The sequence below is a fragment of the Lactuca serriola genome, chromosome 8 (genome assembly GCF_051521515.1).
Source record: "Lactuca serriola cultivar US96UC23 chromosome 8, Lser_US96UC23_V15, whole genome shotgun sequence".
Lineage (NCBI taxonomy): Eukaryota > Viridiplantae > Streptophyta > Magnoliopsida > Asterales > Asteraceae > Lactuca > Lactuca serriola.
In genome coordinates this window covers 320997101-321009290 of record NC_136415.1, presented here as the reverse complement: position 1 = coordinate 321009290, position 12190 = coordinate 320997101, and the positions used below count along the sequence as shown (strand labels likewise).

General features: G+C 35.2%; 1 pseudogene; it reads left to right on the top strand.

Annotated features, from left to right (window-relative positions):
• The first annotated feature begins 5719 nt into the window (after positions 1-5719).
• LOC145068268 (putative serine/threonine-protein kinase WNK11) lies at positions 5720-7837 on the top strand (annotated as a pseudogene).
• Positions 7838-12190: the final 4353 nt, after the last annotated feature.

The window sequence follows — 12190 nt, the reverse complement described above, 5'->3', positions numbered from 1 at the left end:
CCATAACACTCACTCTCTTAACTCAAAATGCTCATAACTCATGCATGGCTTGATTCCAACGTCCCAGGCTTGATTTTTAGGACACAAAACCACTAAATACACTAAAATGGGGTTGGCCATGGTCTCTGGAGCTCAATAACTCATGAAGTCTCCAACTTTGGGACAAAAACCCTAAAATAATCTAATATGAAGCTCAAAACAAAAGAGTGAGAAAGCTTGGAGCTTTATACCTCATGATGAAGCTCCCAACTTAGATATGCTCAGATCCAAGGCATGTACTTTCACTCCTTCTTCTCCAAAGCTCCTTCTTTACTCCAAGAACACAAAAAATCACTTAAGGCTATCAACTAGACACGCACAAGCTCAAGAATAAGGATTAAGGTTTAAGAGGGTTTATTGACTGAGGATTGTGGCCAAGGATGAGGCCATCTTATTCTGTATATAGGGACACCCCTCAATTAGGGCTTCTCGTTCTGACCCCAGTACGCCCAGTGTACCCTTTGGTACACCCAACATACTAGGAGGCTCCACTTAAAAGTCACGCACATGAGTAGGCTAAACGTACACACACATATGCCCGACGTACTCAACTGCCACCTTTCTCAAATGAGGGATTTATCCTGCCAAAACTTCAAACTTCCATAACTTCCTCCATATAACTCTGATTCCAATGAACCTCATACTCACGGAAAGGTGTCGAGATTCCCTACGCTTCTATCAACTCATCGTAACTTCGAGACTTCCTCATGCCCGAGTTGTAGCTCACAAACCCTAATCTCAGACGATCTGAAATAGGATGTTACACCTTTTTTGACCTGATGGATCATGTAAGGTAGATAAGTATAATTGTGTGTTTTAGTTTAGTGTATTTTTGATAAAAGTAGTTAGTAATTTGAAAGTGGAAGATGTAAATTTTATTTATATATAAATAAATGTTCGGAAACAATAGTGGTATGCTTTTGTAATGTGTAAAATTACCAAAATAAAATTGTTAAAAGTTATAAGTTTCTAAAATCTATTAAGAAAATACCTTATAGATCTTTTGGCTTATTATTTTTTTTTTGCATAAAATAAAAATTTTATGACCATATCGTCGAATGAACTTTTCTTCAAGTCAATCTTTTTTCTTAAAGAATTCTAAAAGCTTTCAAAAATTCACTACCAAACATACATTTAATAAATCCTAAGATTGATTTAGTTTAGGGTTAAGGCAACAACATGTAGCTTAATTATACATATGATTTTCTTTACATTATAATATGTTGCTATTAATACTAGGCTAAATTACATGAATGCTCTTGTAGTTTTGGATAATTTGTGCGTTTGGTCTCTAACAATTTTTTTAACTGAAATAGTCCCTACGATTTGTTTTTATTTCGAATTTCGTCATTGATCAACTTAAAATGACAACCATACCCTTATATATATATATATATATATATATATATATATATATATATATATATATATATATATAACTTTTAATTGTTTATTTATTTATTAGTATATATAAATTAGATATAAAATAAATAATAAATAAAAATATCAAACATAATCTTTCTCTCTCTACACTAAATACATGTCAGACTTCATCTTCAGATCATGGTTGCCTTCAACTTCCCTCTCCAGTTTCCGATGACTCATAATCCTCCCCTCTGGTGACCACCTTTTTTCTGCACCTAGGGGTGAGCAAAAACCGCATCGCAACTAAAATTAACCATAAAACCCTCATAAACCGCAACCGCAATAAAAACCGAGGGTGAGGTTTTTTGTTTTTCAAAAACCGCAAATTTGCGGTGCGGTGCGGTTATTAGTTTTTAAAAAACCGCACCGCACCGCATACAAATTTTATTTATTAATTTTTAATAAATTAAATATAAAAAATAAGACAAGTTTCATTAATGAAAGATGAATAAAATATTAGAAGACAAAAGTATGGTTTTTTGTTATGTTTAACTTTGAAAAATGGTGAAATTAGACAATTTTAAGAAATATATGTTAATTACTATTGATTTGACGCTTTAAGATATTAACTGTTTGTGTTTTAAGTTAATTGTCTTATACATTATGGTTTTTCTTTTATTATTACAAGTGGTATGTTTGAACTCATAAAACCGTTTGAGCTCTAAACTCTGGTTAAAAACCACACAAAATAACTACACCAAATCCATGCGGTTAATAACTGCAACACAGAGAAAACAAAACCGCACCGCAAAAATAACCGTCTAACCGCACCGCAAAAATAACCGCACCAAGCGGTTTGAAAATGGGTTAACCGCATTTGCGATTAGTGGTGAGGTTTTGGTTAATAACCGCACCGAACCGCACCGCACTCACCCCTAACTGCACCCTTGTTCTGCAGCCGCCCCCTCCTTTCGACCTCTATTTCCCCTCTTTTATTCTCTTTGAATCATTTATCTTGAAATAATATAGATTTCTCATGGTGTCACCGGAAAGGTACCGATCTGCTCTAATCGACTATAGTTTGCATCTTTAATCCTGACCATGTTCCTCTCCCTTTCAAATCCTAAGCTTCGGTTTCCACTGTAACCATATTACCACCTGGTTTGTCTCCTCTTCTTCCCTTTTTCTTCTCATCTTCAACCACCTCTAGTCATATACATAATCTTGATTTCAACCATTTTTTTCACTATAACCACATTGTCACATGATTCATAACACACTTGCATCAAATCCAATCATCAACTTCAACAAATAAAAAAATAGGACTACACTTACCATATTCGAATCCATATACATAACCTTGACATCAAACATTTGACCTAAAATGAAACCCATAAAACAGTTTCATTACAAACATGCATCAAATCTTCATTCACCATACTTGAATCCACTTGATACAACTTAAGTCAAGTCATTACAAGAAAAAGACCCTTTTACGACGCGCAAACCATGACACTCATTGATTTATGTTATGCAAAAGAGAGTGACATTAAAAAATAGTCATCTCTTCAAAAAATTTAACGATTTAGGTCACGCATGATTGTGTGCCCTTAAATTAGTTTCTAAACAAAAAAGAAAAAAAAACACGGAAGGCACATGTGTGTCATCTAAGGATGTCGCTTTATAAATTTTAATGGAATGTGCGTTCCATCCTTTAATAACAGGGCGAAATGAAATACTAAAAAATTAAAAACCCCGCGTTTCATTCATCTTTTAGGGTTTCCATGTAAAACCTAGACCTCATTTGCAGGTTTCTTTCTCTGATCAAGTTGTTGCTGTTCGGGAAGGAATAACTAATTATTCCTCTCCACCAGCCGACAACCTTCACTCTCTGCTTCTCCTTTTCTCTGTAAACCCTATACCACATTATGCGGCGGTAACTCTTCCTCCCTTTCGTATTTTTGGAGGTTGGCAGCCATACAGTGGTCAACGATGTCGACTATCCTCTTTTATCCACCATTTTCTCCCTATGAGACGTTAAAGACACGCTATCCCAAACTTGGAAGAACTAGGGCTTTTGTTCTCTGGGTCTCACAGGAAACAATTTTTCCTCGTCCCCACCCTCACCCATCCAAATTCCTTCTTCTTCAAATGATTATATGTTATTAACTCTCATCCGTACCTAAATCAATATCTCTGTCTCTCTTGTGTCTATTCTCTCAATATCTCTTGTGCTCTCCTATTCACAGCTAGAATTTGGGAGCGAAAAGAAAAAAAGAAGAAAGAAAAGATGTGTCTATTCTTCCTCTTTCTTCCTCTTTTCTTCCTCTGGTTCGATCACAACCCTTCTTCTCCCTTCTTATTATTTCTTTTTTTAGTTGCAGGTGAGGGTGTGAGGTGGCGTTTGAAGGTTGTCAAGGGGTTGTGAGGAGATGATGGCTGGTGATTGTTCGGTAATGGAGAAATAAGGGTGTGTTTGTGTGAGTGATTAACAAACTTTCAGCAACTCCAAGTGCAGAAGCCCTAAAATTTTAAGCAACTTTCATAGGGAAAAAGGGAGAAAAGAAAAGAACAATGTATCGAGAATCAGGAAAAAGAAGCGGAGAAATAACCAAATCCATCTTCGATCCCTACCAGATACATATGATATTTTCTCATGAGACCATCCAAATTTCTTCTATGTTTGCTGATTCTTCCTTTGTATCTTCTTTTTCATCACTCGTTCTGTCATATTCATCTTCATTTGTATTCCCAGGTAAACTGTCATTATCTTAATTATGAAATTAAAGCTAAAGAGCAATTTTAGTTTTCCAATTGTTTCATGTTGCGTGATTTGATTTATACGTATATTGGGTTTTAATTCATTCCCCTGATATTTAGGTTTCTAGGTTTGCAAAGATTTTTGAACAGAGGCTATAGACTATAGTTTTGTAGAAGAAGACGAAAGACTTGGGTTTCCTTGTTGGTGATTCATATGGTGGGAAATTGTCTAGATTTGCTAACAAGACCATTTTGAAGAATATTACTTCTGGAATGAAGCTGTGGGGTGTAATTTATAAAGTGAATGAGAAAGATCCTGAAGTTAGTTATCTAGGTGGCCTTCGTGGAAAAAGGGAAAATACATCAGTAGTTTGTTTTTGAATATAATAACTTACTATCTCATTTGATTCAGGGGTATATCTGTAATATCATCGGCACTGGTTGTTTTGTGCGTTTCATTGGGCGTTTGACTGGTTTTGCTCCTAAAAACAAGGTATTATCACTTATGTCTCTGCTAATATTTTTTAATATATATTTCTGTTAGTATTGTTGTTTATATAACCATATATTTTGTATTGTTCAGGCTATTGATGACCAAAGATTTGATCTTTCTGAAGTGTTTTTTGTTGGACAAGCTGTTCGTAGTAACATACTTGAAGTAAGTGTATTTTCTTGGAAATACTATATGTTTCTATTAACAAAGAGAATGTGCACTTCTAACTTGGTTGTGACTAATCATGAACCTCAACATTTCCCAAGTTTTTGCTGGAAAAAGAATAATACAACAAATGGTTCTGATTTGGGTGGTATGAGTATGATTGGACTTTTATTTGATCGTGTGCTGTGTGATGTTCCATGCAGTGGAGATGGGACTCTCCGTAAGGCCCCTGATATTTGGAGAAAATGGTAAATGCCTTTTCTACCCCTCATCCATTAACTCTTATATTGGCTAAATGGGTAATTATGTCTGGATTGCTAATGTGTGTTGAATTTTATGGTGTTTGATCACAACCTGCAGGAACTTGTCAGATAACAGCTGTGATAATATCTTCTCAATATCTAACAACTGTAGTTAGTAGTTACTCTAATGGAAGAGAGGAGGGTTCAGTTTCTAATTTGTCAAAAATGAAAAATGTTTCTGATGTAGAAAAATCAGCTTGTCAAGGGGATAACGGACATCCCTTGATCATAGAAAGTGATAGTGATATAACAGGGCCAAAAACTCCAGGTGCACAACCACTGATTCCACGTTTGAAGCGAGTCCAAGAAGATGGTTTTACCTTTGGCTTTACTACTGGTACCACTACTGATTTCTCTATCAACAATAGCAAACGAGTGAAATTTTCTCAAGATTTACCTGCTAAAAACAAGAAAGATGAAGTGGCATCTGAAATGCCTATGAACAATAGCAAAAGAGTGAACTTTTCTCACGATTTACTATATGAAAACAAGAAAGATGAGGTGGCATTTGAAATGCCTATGAACAATAAAAAAAAGTGCATATTTTTCTCATGATTTATCATCTCAAAACAAAAAAGATGATGTGGCATCTGAAATGGCTAGTAAGTTTGACTGGCTTCATCCTTCACGAATCAAAGATGCTAATGGAAGAAGGCCAAACAATCCTCTTTATGATAAGAGAACACTTTACATACCACCTGATGTTTTGAGGACAATGTCAGCATCTCAGAAACAAAATGACCATTTTATCTCTGTGTTAAGACAAGCTAAATTAAATAGAGGATTATCATTACAAGATAACAAGTGCTCAAAAGTTGACATCCAGGTACATTTGTTCTTCCTAATTTTACTTGTTGTAAGTCATAGATTAAAATTTGTCATTAACTCATAGTGGATAAGGATTACAGTTATTACTTCATTTCCGTAAATATTATATTTGGGGTCCCTCTCTTATGTAAATATTGGACCCTTGTTCGGTAGGATGCCAACATGTGATAGTTTCAGGTACTACATGTATAATTTTTTTTTGTAATTATTAATGACAAGATAACTGTAGAAAATAAATTTATGGTACTTGAATGTAATTATCAATCTAATGGATCTGTGATACTAGAAAGTAGGTTGAGAACTATTTATATAGATTCATGTGACTTTTATTTTGAAACGTTTTAAAATAAATGAATGGTCAATCAGTCGATTACATAGAATTGAATAGATTTTTCAACTTTATTGTAATTACATGTTTGATTTCTGGAATCATATGAGGATTGATGTTGTGATGCAGTCACCACAAGACTTGGAAAAATGATATTCAGAAGTTCATCTTCTTAGATCATTAAAACACAATAACATCATCATGTTCTTTGATTCGTGGGTTGATCATAAAAAGAAAAATGTAAATATGATAACTGAGCTCTTCACATCCGGAAGCCTTAGACAGTAAGAAATAATAGATTTGATATTATATATATATATATATAATTAATGTAATAAATGATATATTTTACTCGACTCTTAATTTGCATTTATTAGATATCGGAAGAAACATAAAACGGTTGATTTGAAAGCGATCAAGAAGTGGGCAAGACAAATTCTAAATGGTCTTCACTACCTTCACAGTCAAAATCCACCTGTGATTCATAGGGATTTAAAATGTGACAACATATTTGTGAATGGGAACAATGGAGAAATCAAGATTGGTGATCTTGGATTGGCAACTGTCATGCAACAATCAATTGCTAAGAGTGTTATTGGTAAGACTAACTAAAAACAAAACATGTTCTTCAAGTGTAGTATGAATTTAATGTTGTTGTTGTTTTTTTCACCAGGAACACCTGAATTCATGGCACTGAAGCTTTATGGAGAGGAATACAATGAACTTGTTGACATATATTCTTTTGGGATGTGTTTGTTGGAAATGGTGACATTTGAGTATTCTTATAGCGAATGCAAAAATCCAGCTCAAATCTATAAGAAAGTAACCTTAGTAAGTTTTGGAAATGGTAGCTTTATTAATGGAATCAAATAAGTTAAATGATTGTTTGTTTAAAAAAAACTACATGGGATTAAACCGGGTTCTCTTAGCAAAGTGGGTGATTCTGAACTGAAGGCATTCATAGAAAGATGTCTGGTTCCAGCAACTGAAAGATCATCTGCTGGAAAGCTTCTAGAAGATCCTTTTCTGAAAGAGGCAACACCAAGATCGTTGAATTTCATGGAGATTGATCAATTTGTATGTTTAAACACCAAAAATGGAGTTGCTGAATTCAAGAGGATTCATCAGCAAAACGAGTTCAGGTTGAAAGGGATAAAGAATGATGACAATTCGGTTTCTTTGACCTTGCGGATTGCTGACCCATGTTGTGAGAAGCTTTTTAATTAACATTTTTTTCTAATAAATTATTAATATAAAAAAAGAAATTAAGCGATTGGACTTGCAACGGGACCATAACTGATTACAGTAAGACAAGGTTTAAAACTCATCTCTTGAATTTTATAAAATTTTAAATGTGGTGCAAGGGTAGTTCTAAATATTTGCATCTGGTTTCAGGGGTTACTCAAGGAAAATGCAAATGGTAGCAAATACTGGGCATATGGAGGTGACTTTGGAGATACACCAAATGACTTCAATTTCTGCTTAAATGGTCTCATATGGCCTGATCGGACTCCTCATCCTGCTCTAAATGGTGATTACAATAATTTTTTTGCTTAGTATTTAGGTTTTTGTTTAGTTATTTCCAACAAAAATGTTTCCATGATGAATCTTTTGGTAGAGACAATGTATAAGAACTACTTCATTGAGCTAATTATGATGCGATCCTTTGTTTATTTGTATTTGACATATTAGTGAAATGAATTATCTTTGTTATTTATGGTATTTTATTTTGTATTATGAGATTTTTAATGTATTATTTAATTTGAAAATTAGTAAATTATAAATAATATATTTTTTTAAACATTTAAAATTATGATATGCAAAAATGTGTGTCATCTTCATTTATGACATGGCCTTTCTTGACAGGGGCTTTCTTGATACGCATTGCGTGTCATTAACACGCACGTCGTAAGGTTACGACACGCGAATGCGTGTCGTCTTCCTTTATGACAAGGCCTTCCTTGATACGCATTGCGTGTCGTAAAGAAGCGTCGTAATTGCATATCGTAAATGAGCGTCATAAATGCGCGTCGTCTCTCTTTATGAAAGGGCCTTCCTTGACGTGCATTTGTGCGTCGTCTGAGCCTGTTACGACGCGCAATGAGTGTCATAAAAGGCTTTTTTTCTAGTAGTGAGTGGGTCGAAATTATCGACAACTCTGAATCCTTACACGATGGTGGCTAGGATAGGTACGGGATGGAGGAGAAGTAGTATCTAGTGACAAACCTACAGCTTCAATAGGTTCAATTGTTGGTTCAATCTCGTAAGAACACTGACGTGTTAAGGGACCAAGGTGACATCATATCCGATAATCGAGAAATCTGGTAAGAAAGGGATGGATTAGAGAAGAAAGATACCTAGATCCACCATCGCCATCTCCATCGGCAATCTAGAAATCTGAAGTGGAACTAAATCCAGAAATATAGAAATCTTAAACAAAGCAAAATCGAAATGTCCATCCAACCACACCATAGATCTCCAATTCGAGCAGGTAGAAATTGAGATATAATGATCAACACAAGAAAATTGATTTTTTTTCAATGGGATTTTCATTTGGGTTTAGGTTACCGGTGGTAGATTAGAAAGGAGATGATCAATGTTTGGAACAGAGGATGCCGATAACGGTATGGCTGATGACCTTCTTCCAGGTTGTAGTACTGGCGGCAGGTGGATGGCGGTAATGGTGGTTGTCGTCGATTGAAGAGGGTAAAGAGAGATAGAGAGAGAAACGTGTGTTTTGGTTTGATTAGAGAAAAAACTCAAGGGAATGGAGAGAAAAGTCAAAGGAAAGGATAGGAGGTTGTGTGGGACCCACCCACAAAGTTAATTACCATTTCTTAATTATAAGTAATAGATAATAATAAAAAGATAAAAACAAATATCATTAAGGGAAATATAGTAAATTCAAGTCGGTTAAGGACTAAAGACGCAATAAAAACTTAATATATGGACTATACGAGTTAAAAAAAGTTGTTAGGGAACAAACACACAAATTACCCCAAAGTAGAGGGACCATTCGTGTAATTTACCCTTAATATTATATAGGTTTAAGTTTTAACTGAGACAAGAAAATTTAAAGCAGCCCTTGATTTTGAACTGAAAAGTGAAACAATTATGTCGTCAAAGTATTTTGAAGCTTCAAAACATATTCTCAACATAGTAAAACTTCACTATTTGAATCTTAGGAAATGTGAGTGTAAGGAGTTCTTTTTCCTCTTGAAATGTCCTATAATAAAAGGTTAGTAGCAAAACATGGTGGCTGAGGCTCGAGTTGGACTCGATTCTCTTAAACAAATTCGTCGTTTGTTCCCAGCGTACAACAACCTTAACAGTGGTGTACTGCCGGATATTTCACTTGCCTGAAAGAGTCACCAAAAGCAGGAGTACAGAGAAGGAGGAGAAAGAAGAGTATTTTCATTACTGTGTAGAATGAGATGGTAATGGTCTCCTTTTATACTTGAATCGTGTAATGGAAACAAATCAATGATTGATTGAGCGTTTAATACCAATAAATGTCATTAATTACTTAATTAATGCACCCGTTACAGAATTCAAAAATAGGGACCAAAACGGTCAAGTTTAGCAAAAAACAGGGTAGCACGAGCCCGAGTTTTCAGAGTTTCATTCGTGTCCGCAGGTCGTGCCCATGCACGAGTTCGGTGTTTTTGGTCTACGAAATCCAAGATTGGCACCCCTTGCACGCGGGTAGGAATTGTAGTAAAACCATAGACACAAGCTTGTAAGCCTTACATGCATTCAAGCTTATAAACCTTGTTGAGTTTGGTCTTTCTACCAATGCAGGACTCGTTCCCACATTCATCCCTTTTTGCTAAATTTATTCTCAAATACCCTTCTTTGAGTATCAATATCTCATTCACATATACTCCATTTTGGACATCTAATATATCGTTTCGAAGTCCTCGTGGAGGAGAACACAAACCCACTTAGAGTTAGTTATATATACAACATATGTATATAATTATATATGTCCAAAGTTAGTAAAAATATAACTATTTATACTAAATTTTCCAACAATCCCCCACATGAATGGAGATCGATCTCTTTACATCCAATTTCCAAACTAAATTTTCAACAATTGAATCCTGCATAGGATAGGTAGGTATTACCCTTTGAACCCTCCCTTAAGATGTTACACTTAATCTCCTAGCAGTTAGTAGATCTCGATGTCTTTGAACTAAGCTACCATTTATGTAGGCGACAATGTAAATCTCATAGGACTCTCCCTGACAAGGCCATATCCTCATAAACGTGTTCGATTTGGTCATGAACACTAACCTGGTTCTGCAAGAGCTTTAGGAATTGTGACCCTATAATTCCCTTTGAAGTGACCCCACTTCTCTCTCACATGGGTGATTCCAAGAATCATTAAAAACCATCTGTTTAGCCTAATTTTGTCACTACATATAGGAATGGACTAGGAGGTAGTGTTAACCCCCCCACAGTGACCTGCCTCACTCATACAATTAGGTTATCCTTTTGAACCCAGATCTTGGGATCTCCAGTCTTGTGGGTAAGGTTTCCTTCGTATGAATTTATTCATTCATGGGCTTTAGTCCCATTCCTCTTGATGACTTATAAACTACATCTCTACTCAAGCCTTTTGTAAGCAGATCCGCAATGTTATCTTTTGACTTTACCCAGTTAATCGTGATAACCCCCGTAGAGATTAGTTGTCGTATCGTTTTATGTCTACATCTAATATGCCTTGATTTCCCATTATACATTGTACTTTGAGCTCTACCAATTGTTGATTGGTTATCATAATGTATGCATATGGCCGTTACCGGCTTAGGCCATTCAGGAATGTCCTCTGCAAATTGATGTAGCCACTCCTCTTCAGCACAAATATCTAAGGCGATAAATTCAGATTCCATCGTGGATCTAGGTATAACTGTTTGCTTGGATGATTTCCCATGATACAGCAGTACCTCCAAGTGTAAACACATATCCACTTGTAGATTTGAAATCTTTTATGTCAGATATCCAATTTGCATCTGTGTATCCTTCGATAACTACTGGATGTCTTCCATAATGCAGTCCATATTCTTGCATGTATCTCACATACCTTAACAACCTAGTAATACTATTCTAGTGTTCATAACTGGGTTTACTAGTGTATCTACTTAATCTACTCACAACATATGCTAAGTCAGGTCTGGTACAACTCATTAGATACATCAGACTGCCAATAATTATTGAATATTCCAGTTGATTAACATTGCCACCTCTATTTTTACGTAGATGTTGACTAGTGTCAATTGGAGTTCTAGATATGCTAGTATCACCCTTAGCAATATTTTCAAGAATCTTATCCATATATTGTGTTTGACTTAAAATTAAACCACTTTGGGTTCTTGTGATCTTGATTCAAAGAATCACATCTGCTAAACCCATATCATTCATGTTGAACCTGGATTTCAACATATCCTTCGTGGATCTTATTATTTTGTCATCACTTCCAATGATAAGCATATCATCAACATATAAACACAAGATGAGATAACCATGAGTGGTGTTTTTCACATAGATACACTTATCACACTCATTGATACTAAAGCCACTTTCCGTCATGAATTGATCAAACTTTTGATGCCATTGTTTTGGAGCTTGTATTAATCCATATAGAGACTTAACAAGTTTACAAACCTTTTTTTCCTGTCCCGAGGCAATGAAACCCTCAGGTTGCTCCATATAAATTTCTTCTTCCAACTCCCCATTTAGGAAGGCAGATTTCACATCCATTTGATGAACTTGCAGGTTTCTAATAGCTGCAATGGCAAGAACTAATCTAATGGATATTATTCGCGTTACTGGCGAATACGTATCAAAGTAATCTAGACCTTCCTTTTGTCTATAACTTTTGATTACTAGTCTTGCCTTGTATTTATC